The sequence below is a fragment of the Phodopus roborovskii genome, unplaced genomic scaffold (genome assembly GCF_943737965.1).
Source record: "Phodopus roborovskii unplaced genomic scaffold, PHOROB, whole genome shotgun sequence".
NCBI lineage: Eukaryota > Metazoa > Chordata > Mammalia > Rodentia > Cricetidae > Phodopus > Phodopus roborovskii.
In genome coordinates this window covers 350,571-368,990 of record NW_026125778.1, presented here as the reverse complement: position 1 = coordinate 368,990, position 18,420 = coordinate 350,571, and the positions used below count along the sequence as shown (strand labels likewise).

At 39.2% G+C, this 18,420-nt stretch overlaps 1 protein-coding gene across 5 annotated transcripts in view; it reads left to right on the top strand.

Annotated features, from left to right (window-relative positions):
• Mamld1 (mastermind like domain containing 1) overlaps window positions 1-18,420 on the top strand; it is a 133,813-nt gene that overhangs the window by 22,503 nt on the left and 92,890 nt on the right. The window contains exon 2 of one of the 5 annotated variants that reach the window (XM_051178629.1): window positions 8,940-8,987. The exons of the other annotated variants lie outside the window; for them this stretch is intronic. The gene's annotated coding sequence lies outside the window, so the exon portion shown is untranslated. The remainder of the gene's footprint in view (window positions 1-8,939; window positions 8,988-18,420) is intronic. 5 annotated transcript variants of the gene reach the window in all.

The window sequence follows — 18,420 nt, the reverse complement described above, 5'->3', positions numbered from 1 at the left end:
ACTTGTGAGAAAGAATAGTTCATTATATTATCACTGTTTTACCTATTCTAAATTACTTCTCTCCTTTGTGAAGTTTCTGGCATTCTTCTGTTATCATTTCCTCTCTGTTTAGAGAAATTCCTTTAGGCATTATTTAATGATGGGATCATTAGCAACAGTATCTTTCAGTTTTCCTTCATCTGAGAATATCTTGATTTCCCCTTCATTACTTGAGGATATTTTTGCCAGATATATAATATGAGGTTGACAGTTCTTTTCTCTTAGCACTTGAAAAATGTTGTACTACTTCCTTCTGCTCTGGGCAGTTCCTGAAGGAAAGTGCCTTGTCTTTTGAAGCGGTATGCCTTCAGAAGTAATGTGCCACTTCATCCAGTTGTTCTCAAGAATTTTTGCATGCCTTTTAGTTTCCAGAAGTTTAATTCTAAGTTCTCTTAATTTGGATTTATTTTGTTTGACATTATCTTTTATACTTGAATCCGCATCAAACATTTTATTTCTTACTATTACCTTTAGACTTAACAATCCCCCATCCTTCTGGACTTTGGGTGACACAAATATTGGTTCTTTTGTTACAGTACTTGTAGGTTCCTGAGCCCTAACTTCCTTCTTCTTTTCCTATACTTCATATTCCTCTTCTGCTTCTTTTACTAGTCTTTCTTTTCTTGGGAGACTTTCTCTCAGAATGTGCTCAAAGTGGCTGGAGTCTATGGATATTTATTGCTTCTGTCTTCTTTCAGCTCAACTGTGTTGGCCCATCCAGTGACTTACTTTACTTTTATTATTCCATTTCCATGTCTACAATTTCTATTTTGTTTTTTTTTATAACTTGGGATTCTTTGCTGAGATTGTTCTATTTTATTCATTTCAAATGTGTTGGTAATTCAGGGTTTTCAAATTCTCAACAAATAATTCCGATATATGAATCATTTTAATGTTAAGGACCATTGATCATTGTTACTCATTCATAATGTGGATTTTTGATTCTTGGGATGATAATTTTTACATATATTCTGGAGATTTAAAAAATTACAAGTGTTTGGGTGGAATTCAGTCTTCTATTTTAACAACCAGTGCCCATGGTAACAGGAAATGTGAGGACATTCCATTCCATTTCTTGCAGGGTCACACTAACACCATTTTGGTGAAAATGGAACAGACTTCTTGTGATGGTTGGGTGGTCAGTTGTCTCCCTTGGTTCTGTTAGCATCTTCTGTGGAGAAAGGGGAGTAATGACTTTCCATTGTGCCTCTGACTGAGACACAAGCTCAGCTCACCTCTAGACCCTTCTAGGGGGAAGGGAAGTTGAGATAGGACTGTGGAGCTTCTGCTCCCCACTGGTATTTGGCAGCACTGTTGGTTCAGTAGAAAATGGAATACCAATACTACCCCGATACAGGAGTAGCACAAGCATGAGCTCCTAAAATCTCTGAACAGAATCGGACTGTTGCTGTCTACTTACATGGAACTAGAGAATTAGGTAGGTAAAATTTCACCTTTCTGATTATACAGGCCATCTTTTTCACAGCCCTTTTGACTATAGGGAAAGGGGTTTTGGGAGCATTTTTTAAAAGATTATTTTAGAGCAATTAAAATTAAATTGACTTAAATGCTCTTCACTGATAATGAGATTGATGACTACCTTATATGCTATCCTAGAGCCCTCATCCAGTAGCTGATGGAAGCAGGAGCAGACACCCACAGCTAAATACTGAGACAAACTCCTGGAATCCAGTTATAGAGAGGGAGAAGTGATGAGCAAAGGGGTCAAGACTAGGCTACAGAAACCCACAGAGACAGCTGACATGAAGAAGGGGGAGCTCAGGACCCCCAGACTGATAGCTGGGAAACCAGCATAGGACTTACCCAGACCCTATGAACATGGGTGTCAGTTATGAGGCCAGGGCAGTCTATGGGGCCTCTGGTAGTGGATCATTATTTATCCCTAGTGTACAAATGGACTTTGGGAGCCCATTCCATATAAAAAGATACTCTCAGTCTAAACACACTAGGGGAGGGCCTAGGCCCTGCTTTAAATGATATGACAGGCATTGAAGACTCCCCAAGGGAGGCCTCACCCTTCCTGGGGAGCGGAAAGGGGATGAAATGGGTGTTGGTGGGGGACAGGGGAGGATGGGAGGGTGAGGGAACTGGGATTGACATGTAAAACAAGCTTGTTGCAAATTAAATAAAAAATAAAATAAAATTGATAATATGATAGAGTTCTCATATACCTTTTGCTCCATCCCCAACCTGCATAGCTTCCCTCCCTCATTATCCATATTCTCCTTCAGAATAAAGACACATAATTACCCACAGTTCGCTTGAAATTCACAGCTGAAATTGCAGTTAACTGCTGGCATTGCCCAAATGATTCATACCTACCCTTTCTACTGGGACCACACAGCGTTTCCACTGTTGTAAAAATTCTTTGTGCTCCACTTTTGTCAACCTCACCCCACAACACTGGCCTCTTAGGCTCTCTATAGTGTTAGCTTTTTTTCTGCATGTGATAGACTTGAATGCAGATGGTATTCTTTGAAGCTTAGCTTTTTTGCTTAATATTTGATTTTAATATTTCTCTGAGGTTTCCTTCTTTCATAATTTGGTAGCACATTTCTATTTAACACTGAAAGGTACTTTATTGGCTTTATCTGTTTATTTATCCATTAACCCTCTGAGGGATGCCTTAATTATTTACAACAATAATGAATAAAGCTGCTATAAACATGCCTGAACAAGTTTCTGTGCAGACATGAATTTGCCTTTGGGTAAATACTGTTGAGCTTTCCTGGTGGATCATCTGAATGTTTGGGTTTATAAAACACAACCAACTTTCCTTCAAAAGTGAATAGCTGTATCATTTTGTATTCTCACACAACAATGAAGGAGAACGCCTGTTACCCCCACATCCTTTACACCTTTAGATAGCATCAGAATTACAGATTTGCAGGAATCAATAAGGAAACACAGGAAAATCATAGCTACATTACTTTCTCAAGTCTAGGACCCTATGTTGTTTCCAGATTGATTTCTGCTGGAATTTTTACTATTTATTTTTTTATTTATTTCAAGTTTAGCTTGCCCTTCTTTTTTTGCTAATTTCCTAATGTGAACTCTTAGCATATGAATTTTATAAATTTCTATATTTTCTATTATATATTTCTTTTTACCATCTGCAGTCTGCCAATGTGTGTTGTTATTTATGTCTAGTTTTTGTATCCATTTAATTTTTTGGTTTTCTTATCATTTTTTATTGTTTGAGAATATCAGGAATGCATACAACATCTTTTGATCAAATCTACTCCCCACTTCTCCCACTCCAATTCCTCTTCTAACTCTTATACATTTCTCTTCCTTCTTCATGTGCTCATTTAAAAAATACCACCATCCACTTAGGGCCACCTATATATGCTTGGGTAAAGGACCATCTATTGGCATATAGGCAGTCTAATATAAAAATTATCGATCATTGTAGTCTTATGTAAGTGCATTTTTCAGTATTGTTAAATATATTCATATTGCTGTGTGTTGTGACCAAGTTTTCTTTCACTTGTAAGAGAAAGGTCTATCTTGGTTGGAACCAAAAGTTTACACTAGCATGTTCTCTTGGCTATTCTTACATATTCCCATGAGAAATTTAATATGACATAAAATAGTTCAAGAATGCATATATGACAATCACTTAATCAAACTCACTACATTTTACAAATAATATGTTAACTTAATAAAACTTTGAATTATGCTGAAGATAAATGATATATCTATGGTACAAGTTCTTATTTTTCACTTGTTCATATTTAGTTCTAAGTTTTCTGTGAGATGTAAATATTTTTCTCATAGAATTTCTATATGATAGTTGTCATATTAATTCCTAAGTATATTATTTACCTTGTTGCTTTTGTAAATGTGATTTTCTTTCCTATTATTAATGTTTTATACATGGGTATTTGGACATATAAACTAAACAAACCATTCTCCAACATACATTTCCAGCTTATCATTTGAAAATTGAGGCCAAATTTGAGATCTCCATTCTACTTGTTCACCTACATAGCCCTCTGAGACTTTCATCTCAATGTGTAGAGAGCTCAGTTTCTTCTCTGACAAGCACAGCCCTTGTTTTTATCAGAGCACTTAGAAGCTACTACAGAATTATTTCTGATTCATTTCTCTGCTTTCTATTCACCCACTAATTAGTCAGTCAACACTATCATTCTCTATTATCTAGAATCTATGGACGCAGAATATCTGTGTTAGATGGAATTATCAACTGAGATAAAGCTAATTTCATGTATGATAACTTCTTTCTCCATCCAGTATCTTCATTAAGGAGTTTCCATAGACAGAAAGCTCCCTCATAAAAGACAGCCCATTTTATCTCCAGTAATCTCTAGGTTATCCACCAAACTAACTCTTCCTTTCTAAAGTTACTACCTTACTGGTCCCATATTTCATGGCTTCAGCACAGTCTGTTGCACCAGCTTACAGTGTTTTTCCCCCTATCTTTATGGACTTCTGATGGTATTCTCATATGACATGGCTCTGTCAGTGGCTCTGCCAGGTTCCAGCACACAAAGATAGAAGACGAAGTCTCCTTTACATCCAGAGCATTTTCTAATGATGGCTTCACCCTATCTATCACCTTATCTCCATCTACTCTAAGAAAAAGAAAGAGAAGGGGGGAGGAAGAGTAAGAGTAAGGGAGGAGGATGGAGGGTTGAGAATACAGTCCTTTCTAATTGCCCATAAAATATTACTTGTGAAAAGTTCTTCTCTGCTACTCCATCAGTGTAGAACCAAAAAGGACCAGGGGAATGAGCTATTTCTTCAGTAGATACTCAGTGATAATACACATTTTCAGTGTGGTACCAATAGTGGATATTTCTGAACATTTAACACAATTGAGGAGTAGTGATACATATATGCTGCCATGGGGACTTCAAGGATATTGGGGTGGGCATACTAACAAATAAATATATGAACAATTGTTATAAATATAAAACAAGATTTGCAATAATGTCTCCTCCATGCAAAGTGACATTTTTGTTTTATGAGGTTACTGCTTGTAGTCTGTCAGTATAATTATTTCTAGAAAATTAATTCCCATTAGACAGTTAATTGTAACCCAGCATTGTATCTCCAATTCTGTCCTCTCCTGGCAGAATCCCACTCATTCATTAGGGTTCCACTCATTTGTCATTTCTGTAAAGCTTCCCCTGACCTTCTTAGTACTGAAAACTTATTGTTAACCTATTTTCCAAGGTTTTGCTTCTGTATGAGAAAGTTCTAAGCATACCATATATTACTGATAAAACATGCTTTCTGTCCTATAGGAATTCACAGTTAGTTCAGGCTGTATTATTCCCAGAGCCTTCCAATAGCTTCTAGTATCACTTGACATTTGTCATGGGTCTTCCTTGATCACCAACCTTCAAACCAGTGCTGGTTCTTTCGGGGTTAGAGGAAAAACGGTTTTCAAATTATGTACTATCAGTTTTAAGGAAAGGAGAGGATGTTTGTGGCTCAGATGAAGCCTGGCAATGAGGTAATGGCCATGCAGAAAAAGAGGGCAGCACTGTCAAGTGGCTGTTCCTTTGCTTAGCCTCTGAAGTAATCAGTTTGGCAGCAGCTAGTGTATGTATTGGGGTTGTAGCAGAAGGGCATGGCAGTGCAGGTATGGCCCATATAAAAGACTCTGAAGTTGTGCTTTGCAACTTGCCCTGGAGATACTCAGTGATATAAATGTTTTAGGAATGTTATTCAGACTTTAGTACAAATTAGAAATAAATGGGAAAATTGAGGCCAGGAAGGTCTACTGTGTAAGGAGTAAGGTTTTTTCCACCCACCACCGAGTCTTGTCCCGCTGCCGCGCCAGCCCCAAATAACACGTAGCGACTATGTATATGATATAATTCTGTTGGCCAATTACTAGTTTCTTATCGGATACCTCTGTGTTAATTATTAACCCATTTCTATGTATTTCCACATGGTCTTACCAGCGAGAGGCGGCTGGTGGTTCTAGTCTCTCCAGACTCTCCATGTTGACCCTTCCTTCCTACTTCCTCTTTCCTCCTTGTCTCCTGGTCCCTTCTATCTTCCTTTCCTATTGGCCAACAGTGCTTTATTCAGTAACCAATATGAGAAACATATATACATAATGGCATCTCCCATCACTACTGAGAGGAGGCTATGTCAGAAATCCAGTAGAACATGGAGGAATAAGAACCAGGACAGTGGACAGTGGATGTAGGCAGACCTGAGATATGTTTGAGAGGTACAATCAACATATGGCTATTATGCCAAAGATAAGCTTCATTGATGTTTCATAAGACAAACATGTGCAAGAATTTATTACTTTAATATTGTTATCCATAACTGAGGGAGGTGTCTAACTCAGAGACGTGACTGGTGTTATGTGTTTAGTTGTGCCCCTGCAAAAAGATATATTGTAATCCTAATATCTAGAAGCTGTGAATGATAATTTAGTGGGAAAAGGGATCTATGCATGTGTGATCCATGTACAATGACATAAACAACATACTCTCTAATCATGAGAAGAGGGAAATTTGGATGCAGACAATAAGACATGGGTAGAAGAACATGTGCATACAGAAGCACAGATTGGAGTCATCATCCACTTAGCAGAAATATCAAGTATTGCTGGAAGCCACCAGAATCTAGGACAGCCTTGTAACTATAGACATCTTAGAGCCTTTAGAAGGAACCAGACCTGCGAACAGGTCTTGCTTATGGCTAAAATAGCACCACGGTTCCGTTTTCCTTTGATCTGTTGATGAACACCTGTGTTAACTCCATAACTTTGCCATTGTAAATGGTACTGGAATACACATGGATGCCAAGGTGTCAGTGCTATGCTGACTTGTTGATCTTCAGGTATGCACCCAGAAGTCATGTAGTTGTGTCATTTGTAGTTCTGTTTTTACTATTGCAAGGACTTTTATACTGGTTCCCATGGTGACTTCACCCCACTAGCACTTTTTTCTTGTGTTTATTGGCTGTTTGTATTTAGTCTTTTGAAAACTGCCTGCTTATTTCCTTAGCCTACTTATTAACCATTATTTAATTTCTTTGAGTGTTTAAGTTCTTTATGTATTCTAGATATTAATCATCCATCAAATGTATAGCTATCAAAGATTTTTCCCATTCTTTCAGCTGTATGTTAACTAGACTGTTTAATCTTATAACTTCAGTGAGTTATAATTAAAGTACGGTAAACTGCAAATGTTTAAAGTAAAATTTGATTGGGTTTGACACTTTTACATAATCACTATTGCCAAGATAAGAATATATCCCTTAGCCACAAAACCATAAAAGTTTTCTTGTGGTTCCTTGTAGTTCCTCCTTCTGGCCCATGCCCATCATTTCCAGACAATGACTGATATGTAGTTTGTATTTTCTAGGGTTCTATATTTGCGATTGTAAAATAAGGATGTTGTGTCAGGGCTTCCTTCATTTGGTGAAATGACAGAGACCCATGCGTGTTGTTGAATGCATATCTGCTACTCAATCCTTTCTATTGCTGAGTATTCTGCTGTACAGATTCTACCAAAATTTGCTTCTCCATTCATCCTTTGATGGGTATTTGAATTGTGTCCAGTTTCCTCAATTATAAAATGAAATTGCCATCAACATAGGTGTACAAGCAGTTACTTTAAAGTCTTTTAGGTAAATGCTCAGTATTAAAATGTTGGGGTCACAAAGTTTATTTAGACTTGGTGAGAAATCCCAAAATTCCTTTTTTGAAATGAGTGTATATTACATTCCAACACTGGTGTGTGCTTTATTTTTATTTATTTATTTTTCACGCTCCATGGCTTTCCAAGGAATTGGCAGAGATTCATGGGCAGATATTCTACAATTAAGTAGACATTGGGATGAATCCAGAATAACCTAGGACCTGGTTCTGCAGGATAAATTCTTTAGTAGAATTTAAGGAGAGGAGTTTTATAAAGGCGTAGCTGGATGTGGGAAATAAAGATGCTTTGGGAACAAGGATCCTCAAATGCAGTCATATTGGTGCTCTTAAGAGAGCATAAGAGCTCTAGTGCTTGAAAAGGGGAGGGGCAGCCAAGTGTCTAGAAGCCTTGCTATCAAGTGGAAAACTGAAAGACCATGGTAAATGAATAGAGAGTTCTGTGTGCTGGTGTCTAGACTCTGGAGTTCAACTACAGAGTCATGTTCTTACCCACATCTGGGAACCCATTGCAACTGAACAGGATGCACTTGGCTTTGACCTGGAATAAGTAAGGGAAGGGCAGTTTTGAGAATGCCTATTTATCCTTAGAACACTTTTTGCATTCTACAGCCCTTCTCCCCTTTCTTATCTTCCCTTCAAAGGCTGTAATGTAGAAAAGCAAAAATTTCCACACCTTGTCAGAGAATTCTTCACCCCAAGGACAGTGCCCTAGGTTAGGAATTACTCAGGCTCTCAAGGTTTGGTTGGGACGGCACCTAGGGAATAATCATCTTTCTAGGGCCTTCTCTGCCAGTTGTGTCAGTGGCTTTCCCTCCTGGACTTTAGTTACCCTCTAAACCCAGAATGAGATTAGAACTAGATAACAACTGAGGCACCTTTTAATCCCTGACTCCAAGGCTCAGAACCTGAGGACAAGTTCAGGGCTTCAGCCTTGCCTTTGAATTGCAAAAAGACTTTCGGAGAGACACCAAACTTTCTCTATTTGCATCCCAGAGATTATACCAACAGCATTTCATAACAACTTTCCTGCCCAGATGAAGAAAATGCTAAGGAAGATCACTATGAGCATGAGGCCCACTTTAGCAAACTCAGCCACTCTGCTCCTGAGTATCCATTGCTACTGTCCTTTAATGTAAAGCAATCAATGATAAGATGAGCCTGGAAGGAAGAAAAAAGTCTTGGATATTTATCAAGCCTACCTTTTGCCAAGTATATGTTCTAGGAGCCTTTGGAACCCTGAAAAGAAGAGCAGGACCAACAGCTGAGCCAAGTGAGTAAAGTCACCCTGTGGAGTTTCAATGCCCTGCATCTTATTGTACCCTGCCCCCTTCCAATGTTTTGTGGGTAGACATTATTCTATCATCACCATTTTACAGAAGAGGACACTTAGACACAGAAAGGGCAAAGGTCTCCCTACTATAAAGCCAAGGAATGGTAGAAGTGGTACATGAAAATAAGAATACTTCCCCAGCAATATAAAACCCAAAGTTACAGTTAGGAAAAGAAGACACTGCCCTGGGCTCCATCATATTAAGGAGTATCCACTCTGAGGCAAGAATTACTAGTTCAATTTGTAGTTTTATTTCCGTAGGCTCTGAAAAAGCAGGTGTGTATGGCTCATGATTTCTTGATATTCATATCAGGAAAAGATGGGTCCTATGTTACCTGGAATGTCTACACTCTCAGTATTTTTCCATCAAGATAATGACATATTTGTTCTAGAGTTTCTCTGTGGCAGACATTCTCCAGGTTTGGACCCTTTCGACTTGGCCTCCAATGAAGGTCTGGAGTTTCCCCAAAGTAGACACAGACTGAAGAGAACAGCCATTCTAGGTATGATTCAGCCCCAACAGGGCAGAACAGTGCCCCCTTTTCCATTGACCAGGGCTCTTAGGGTGCCCTATAAGAGTGGTTGAGGTCTGACTCAGCCTCTCCTCTACCCCTCCCTCACTTTCTATTTCTACTTCATTTCCATCTCTGAAAGCTCCCTCTCAGCCATTTACCAGGAAGGACTGACTCATGGATCCCAAACTGTCTCACTGGGGAAAAAACTTTGGAGTGTTCATCAATGATTATAAGCCATAGGCATGTCCTCTGTCCAAAAGTACCCAGTCATCCTAAATAAACAAGCATGCCAGCCTTCTGAAAACCAGACCTTGGAGCTCTCAGTAAATCAGCTATCTTTGGATATCAATAAGTTCATTGTACCTGGAGAGAAAGTAGGGGGTCTATCAATTCTAAGATCCTATGGCATTGGCAATGACTGCTCCTTGGTCCTTCCTGAAGGAAAGAGGATCAGTAATGGGTCCTGCAGAAATTTCTCTCAGATCACAGGATTCTTACTCTGCCCTCTACTTTCATGGATGCCATTGGATTACTTGTGAAACTTAAAGATCTCTTCTCAGGAAATCACATGTTTTTAAATGCATAAAATTAAACAATGAGACAACAAGGAATACCAATTAGATAAAAAGAACTATCACTTGTTTCAAATTTAAATAAAAATTATTTTAAAAACTATCACCATATTAAGAAAACAAATATGCAATATATTAACTTCTGTGCTTCTTAGCACATTAAGTATGATCTAGCAGTAGGCCTAATAATTACTGTAATTTCAAGGTAATGATATTTAGAGACTCCTGCTATGACTGTAATGCAAAATAAAAATATCTGTGATTTCTCTCAGTGACAAAGTCACAGGTTCCATAAATATTTCTGTGGTTTGTTGCTAGCATTCATAATTGAAGAAGTGCTACATTTCAGTCAGATGTTAGTGAAAATCAAAAATGTGATTTTCCCCATTGACGTATATGGGTATGTTTAATTATATACATGGAATAAAGAATAAGAGTATTGGCTAAGGCAATATTGAAGCCCATTTTATTAGTTAACATTTCCCCTCCCTGATTCCTCACCTGGGTCAAACCGTTGCCCCTATGATTTTTTCTTTTAAATACGGTGCGTTGGTCTCACTACCAAAGCACAACCAAGGCAATAGTTAGGTTTTGGTGCTAGCTTCCCGACTTATCAGCTATATCATTATGATAATCAACAACCTCCTTCAACATCAGTTTTTTCCTCTGTAAAATGATAATAACAATACCTAACTCTTAGCAGTGGCATGAAGATTAAATAAAATCATACTTATAAAACATCCTGTCACATGGAAGCAATTGAGGTTAGTGGTGATCCTGTGACTCAATAAAGAGTCTTTAAAAGCAAAGGCAGGAATGTGTACATATCTGATTTATTCTTTGGTGATTTGTCTCTTCACCGCCTCTATGATCCCAGAATGGAAGCCACAGAGAGCACACAGAGTGGGGAGAGACAATGATACATTCCAACTGGCTATTACAGTTCCTGAAAAGCCTGTCCTACATATTCACAGGCTTGTGATTTGCTTGACATCATGTTAGTAGCTATAAATCAATCACAGCAAGAACATTTACAAAACAGGAATCATCAAGTGCTGCAATAATACTGTCAATCATTCCCCCCCCCCCCCGCCTGAGTCCCTTGTTAAACATTTTACCAGCACATCACTAAGAGAGAATGGCTGGTTCCTGGGCTGGAGGGGTATGCTGCTTTTATCAAAACATTGAAGAGACAAGTATACTGTGTTTGGGCAAGATCTGAAAAATAAGATCATTTTCAAAGAAAAATTATCATTTCTTGCAGTCAAAATTCATTCCATTTGCTCTCTATTGTGCTTTATATCTGCAAAAATTCTGAACAAGAAAGAACAGGTTTTTCTTGATTAATGTTCTCAGTTCTTGATAATTACTTCCATTTCTCCAGTTCTACAAAAGGATCTGTTTTCAGATAAGAGAAAAAAATTCTGCTGTCTTATCTGAAGAGTGAGGCATATTTTACTCAATATCCAATATTTCTATGTAACTTACTTCCATATCAACTTTTATCTGTGAGACTCTAGTGCATTCTTTCTGGAAAATATTGGAAAGGCACAGAGGAGGAAAATGAGTTTACTGATTATGCAGCTCTATTAGCATTGCTTGAATCCAAATGTTGGCTTCGATGGTGTTTTTAGAACGCATAAGTGGATGTTTATGTCTGCAAATGGGATCGCTGAGTAGCTAGAATTGCAGGGCCAATGTGGGGGAGTACGTCCTGGGGTGGTGGTTTGCTCAGTCACTGGCATTGGATTGCATGAGCTATTTTCAAATGCATCTAGGCTATCTTGCCAGTCTTCATCCACTTGGATCTGCTGCTTTCTACTCTCCTTTTTCCATGATGTATAAGCACATGTAACCGCAAGCCAGTTGCTTATAAGGAACTGGAATCCATCACCAGGTGGATAGTTTATTGCCTTGAATGAGGCTGTACAGTCTATTCAGTGTGGGACTGTTATAGGGGCACTCCAACAGGGAAAGTGTAGCACTACACTTCTTATGGAATGTGGGCGCTCCATGGAGAATTTGAGCTACTGGTCTGATATTTTCCCTGGTTGAGAGTCCACTCTCTTGAATAGTGTAGGTTTTGATACACTGTGGGATTCTGCAGAGCATCCTGTCCTCTCCTTGCCAGAAAGGCAGCATTTTTATTCTCCATGCACAAGCTCATGCTCTCCTTTTTAAGATGCCATTCATTTGGATTGGGTCTCTGGCTGGCTGCCCAGTAGCACGTAGACATAGTTTGACCTGTCTTGATATATTGATTTGAGAGAAGGGAGAACTCACACCTCTAAGCTTAACAATTATGGCAAACCAGGCTGATCAGATCTAGTCTCCCATTGGGGAGCTTAACCCAATTCCAGACACTTGTCTGCAAATACATGAGGACTTGGGTTGTACTGAGACATTAATGTCATAATTATCCAAGAGCAGTAAGGAAATGGGAATGGAACAAGTGCCACCATCAAGAAATCTGACTTTCTAACTAACTCAGGACCTACCCAGATTCCCAGAATGTGGAGTTAGTTGGGAGGACTGGGCAGTCTAAGGGGCCTCTGATGGTGGATCAGTATTTATCCCTAGTATATGAATGGACTTTGGGAGCCCACCCCACATAGAGGGATACTCTCTCAGCCTAGACACATCGGGGAGGGCCTAGGTCCTGTTCCAAATGATATGACAGACTTTGATGATCCCCCTTGGAAGGCCCCACCCTCCCTCAGGAGCAGAAAGGGGATGGGATGGGGGTTGGTGGGGGAAACAGGAGAAGACAGCAGCGTGAGGGAACTGGGATTGACATGTAAAACAAGCTTGTTTCTAATTTAAATTATATATATTATTTAATATATATAATATGTATCAATTATATATTTATTAAATAATATATATATGAAATCTGACTTCTAGAAGCAACTTAGCTGGTCCAAGTTTTGAAAAATCTCTCCTTGGGCCTGCTGTTTTTTTGAAAGGAAAGGAAAAGAAGTGGATCTGGGAGAGAAGGGAGGTCAGTCGGGGAGGACTAGGAAGTGTGGAGGGAGGCGAAACTGTAGCCAGGATTAAAATATAAGTGAAGAAGAAAAGAAAAATATCTCTCCTCTTTTCCCCTTCTCTTTTTCCTCCTCCCCACTTCCTCTCTTTCTCTCGTTGTGTCTCTCTCTCTCTCTCTTTGTCTCTCTGTATCTCTCTGTTCCTGTCTCTTTCCCCTTCTCTTATATGCTCTCTCTTCAAAATCTTCCTCTGTAGTCCTGGAACTCAGTGTGTAGAATAGGCTGGCTTCATAGAGATCTGCTTGCCTCTACCTCCCAAGTTCTAGGATTAAGGGCATGCTGGCTCTTCCCTTTCCTATAATATGTCCAGTTAAATTCAGATGACATTGTGTGATATAATTGACAGACAATATACCTGTGGCTCTCAGATGTAAGCCAAACAGTACCTATTTGCATGTACCGATGTCTAAGTCAATTTCAGACAGCTCCTATCAATATGTACCTATTTTCCAAAAATGCCTTTTTAAATGTGAGTTTCACATTTAGGAAAAAGGGTAATGAACATTTTCTAAAGTAAGCCATAAAATTGCTCCTATAATTGATATAAAAATGATGTATGAATATTGCTCTCAGAAATTGAAACTGACCTTGATTATAGTGAGTGTAAGTCTTGGATTCGATGTGTTCATTTACATCCTATATATTCTGGACCCTAATAGGAAAGGAAATCCCTGGAGAGCTCTTATTATTGTCCTTTTTTACATTGTTTATCATCTGGAGAGGATGTTGCAGTCCAGATAAAGACAAACCTAGTTCAAACCACATTCTCCCATACATCAAGGGAGCAGCAAGGCCTTCCAAAACTAGTCTTTTGACTTAAAGGCTGTATCTCAGGAGTGCATCTTATGGTAGTTAAGGGCTCTGCTCTCACAAGCCCAATTGCATTTGGACATGAATTACTTGTGGAGATTGGTACTCCTCCCAAAGTCATCATCCACAAGGGGAAATTTCTGCATACACCCATTAATTTTTCAGTGTACTTGCCACAGGCCAAGCCCTCTTTTTTATTTTTATAATTTCTTTCCTTTTTCATTTAATTTTGAAGCAAGGTTGTTTCACATGTCAATCCCAGTTCCCTTACCCTCGCATCCTCCACTATCGCCCCCACCAAACCCCCATCCCATCCCCTTTATACTCCTACATAGATAGGGCCTCACCAGCTACTATTTGGTGAATCTTACCATGAGTCAGCAACTATGCAAAGCACATTCAGGATGTTTTGATTTTTACCACAGTCTGATGGAGCAGACACTCTTGATAACATCTCTATTTCACAGATAAGAAAAACTTATAGAGAGTGATCGAGTTACTCCTTTTAAGTCCTCCCATCTAATATTGGCTTAGGTAAGTTTAAAATTCAGGCAACTGGGTACTGGAGTACATGCCAGAATGGTTATAGTGTTCTTCAAGATCACATAATACACTGTTACTCCTGTAGGAAACGCTTCCAAGTTCAAAGAATTCCTAGCAGGCAGGACAGGGTTCTCCATACCAAGCATGAGTACCTTTACCCTAGAAGTAAGTCAGAAGTTACCAGTATCTTGCCTGGATCTAACTAGTGCCAACTAGGGCTCCCTGCCCTCTTCAGGGATGGGATATGACTCCATTTTAAAATGACTCCTTCATTTAAAATAAATGTGAGTCTGTAAGGGGTCAACCTTAGCTCCTTCCAGCATCATCAGCACAGAGAATCTCCAACCTGCTTTTGGTTGCTCAGCTGGCACAGCAGGTTTGCAGAATGATGAGACTTTTGCCTTGTACACTAACGTTTTACATCACTTCCTGTGTGTACTTTGAAGAACTGCAACCTCCACAAGGCTAGTTCTGCCTTTGGTATGCACAGGCATTCAGCTGCACCTATTACTTTTGCAATAGTTACAATGTGGTGCTTAGGTTTAATCTCAGTTACATGGTAAGGTAGATAGATGCCAGGGATGCTAAGGAGGGTTTATCCCACTCCCAAGCAATTCTACCTCTAGAGCTTTTTACTGCAAGGCCCTGTAAGCAGCATGTTTCTGGAGGAATTCTCACAGAGCCACTGATGAGCAGAAACATGTCAGAAGAGTGATTGGTTAGAGGCTTTCTGTTATATACCTGGAGTGCTGCCATCACAGACTATAGTGCTCCAACCTGAGGACTGCCCTACAAACCCACTTGACAGGTACTTTTCTTCCAAAGGCATTTCTCTAACTTATGTTTTTCTCTCCTTCCTGTGTCCCAGTATGATAATTCTTGAACACTGAAAGACCCAAGATCTGAAAGTGACAGGAAAACAATGCATTCGGACAGTGAATTGAAACATTATTCGGCTGACTTGTTGACATTGTAAAACACGTTTCTTTTCATTTGGTTTAGTAATAAAATCTAGTAACTAAAACCATATGATATAGATCTGTATTAAAAATCATGGACTTTAAAGTTCTTCTCAAGCTAAAATGGCATTGATGTGGATGTACCCATTTTTGTAGGAGACATAAGCAGATACTTTTTGTGCACATGCACACGTGTGTGTATGTGTGATAGTACTTTCTTTGTTCTTGTTGTTATTTATTTATTTATCTGTTTTGCATCCTGACCTGGGATCATCCTTGTAAATTCTTTAGAATTTCCCTTGTACAAGGTTCCTACATGATCCCTAGATGCCCCTCCTTTCCAGAAGTCTCTTTCCTTATTCTCCCTCCCCACCTGATACTCAAGTTCCCATCCTCACGCACAGTCTACCCACAAATCTCTTCCATGTGTCCCCCCTTGAGCCCTCTTTGTTACATATCTTCTCTCAGTCTCTTGACTTTTACCTCACACTTAATCTTGCTTTCTCAAATACACTATGTATTTGTTTATTGAGCTGAGGTGATTAATGTTTGTTTTATTCCAATAACAACACTCCCTCAGTTATCCAATACATCATAAACTGACTCTTGTGGGCTAGAAGTAATCATTGTTTGATCCTATGCTATAGTGGATCATATCAGCTCTTCTATGCATTCAAAGATTATGAGAAATAATAATGCAGTATGCCATTTTGTTCACTGATAACTCAGTTGGCTCAATTGCCTTCCTGTACACAGTATCTTCTGAGTTCCTGCCTTCTGTAGTGAGAACATTGTACAATTAGTGTTGGGAATTATCTTTTACTTGTAAGTAACAGAAGGAGAAGGATGGTGACATTGTAAGAAGGCTCCCCATTGTGAGAGGCCATGATGAATAACAGGCCAACACATTGAGGGAAAAGGAGTATTTCCTAAAAAGACCCTGAACCATTAATATGGATCACTAAGGAAAAATACACAACTACAAAAACAGAAAAAAAAAGAATCATATAGACCACCATATGGACAAGGAGTTGTAAATTTTCAGGAGGGAGTTCCTTGAACAAGATATCTTATGTAGCTATAGTTTGCTTGATGTGGGTTCCGGGAATAAGTTTAGATCTTAAAATGTGCATTTCGAGCAATGGTGAGTGAGGCCTTAGAAAGGGCATCTTGTCAAAAGTGGAACTGACCATGCAAGGGAATCAGTCTCTAGCTGTGGTAGAATAGCATCCTTCATTCTTATAAAGCTCACACGCAGGCAGGTAGATGACACAAAGGCAGGCATGAGTGTTTGGACCCCAGCAAGGCACTTGGCAGCATCTGTTGTGAAATCCTCGTTTACAGCTCTGTTATGTGATTGTGTAACCAATTAAAGGATTCAGTGCAGAGGCCATGGATAATGGATTAATGGCCTCTCTTAGAGACAGAAGTCTAGAGGCAGGTCCTGGGAATCCCTTGCGGTTTGCTTCTCTTTTTCTCAATGATCTGAATGAGTACTTAGAAAGCAGTCTTTACTGATTTGTCTGTGACTTAGAGCCAGAAGGCAAGCAATTCCCTGGAGCATGAAATTGACATTGAAAGATATCTTGATGAGCTTGGAATTGTCGTAGAAATGTAATGGGAATAAATGACAAGTCTTATATTTGGGTCCTGAACTAATCTGCCCTAGTGTAGTGGAAGAAAGGTGGCTTGATAATAAAGTAGGGGCTCTGAGTTGACAGTCACCTTGTTATGATTCAGTAGTAAGGTGGGCCTGCCAGCCCCACTGCCCACCATTTCAAGCTGTGATTGCCAACTGTAGCCTATCAGGCATTCAGCTGTAGCTATTACTTTTGCAATAGTTACAATGTGGTGCTTAGGTTTAATGTCAGTTAGGTGCTAAGGTGGATAGATGCCAGGGATGCTAAGGAGGGATTATCCCAATCCCAAGCAATTCTACCTCTAGAGCTTTTTAGTGCAAGGCCCTGTAAGCAGCATGTCTGTTGCATACTGACTATCAAGCCTTGGATTCACTTATTTCTGATTCATCTGAGTACATTGACAAATGTTCTGAAACCTGAGAAACTTCTTAATGGGAAGCAGATATCTTATTTGCTTTTCTAGATGTGTGAGCTAACCCATGTAACTTTCATTGTCCAAGAATTACTCAGTAGAAATACTCTCATATATATATATTATATATAATATATAATATATATAATATATATATTAAAGTTTCCATGTGACAGATCTCACATGAAGAATTTTCTTTAATTAGGGGAAAGGGAATGAAAAAGCAGGAGGGGCAGAAGAGACCAGCCTCTGAGGACAAGAGCAGCATTAAAGAAAAGAGAAGCAGGGGAGGGAGAGAGACAGGCAGAGAACACACAGAGAGAGACAGAGAGACACAGAGAGGGGTACACAGAGAGAGATGGGAGGTGCATAGGGCGTTTTCAAAAGGGAACATAGTGATTGTGCACAGGTGATGCTCTTAGTGGCTGCAGCTGAGGACATACTGTCAGAAGCCCAAGGGAAGGTTAGTAAAGATGCCTGAATAGTAACAACATACTTTTATTAGTTCTTTGAGTGTTTCATACTTTGATCATATATTCCTCAACCAACTCCTTCCCTTAACTACTCCCAGATTCATCCATACTGTATATCTACTTCTGTACTTAATCCCAAATTCATGTTCTCCTTTCTTTTTATAATCCCGAGTCCAATTTGTACTGCCCTTATACTCATGGGTGTGAAGCCATCCACTGGAGCATGATCAATGTACCAGTAGCCACACCCTTAAAGTAAACTGATTATCCTTCCCCAAGAACCAACAACTCATTGCCCATGAATCCTTAGGGTTAGGAACATATATGGGCCTACTCACCCCCATGATGGAATTAAAAAGAAGCTTCTTCAATGAATACAAAGTTTATTACATATACCTTTAGGAG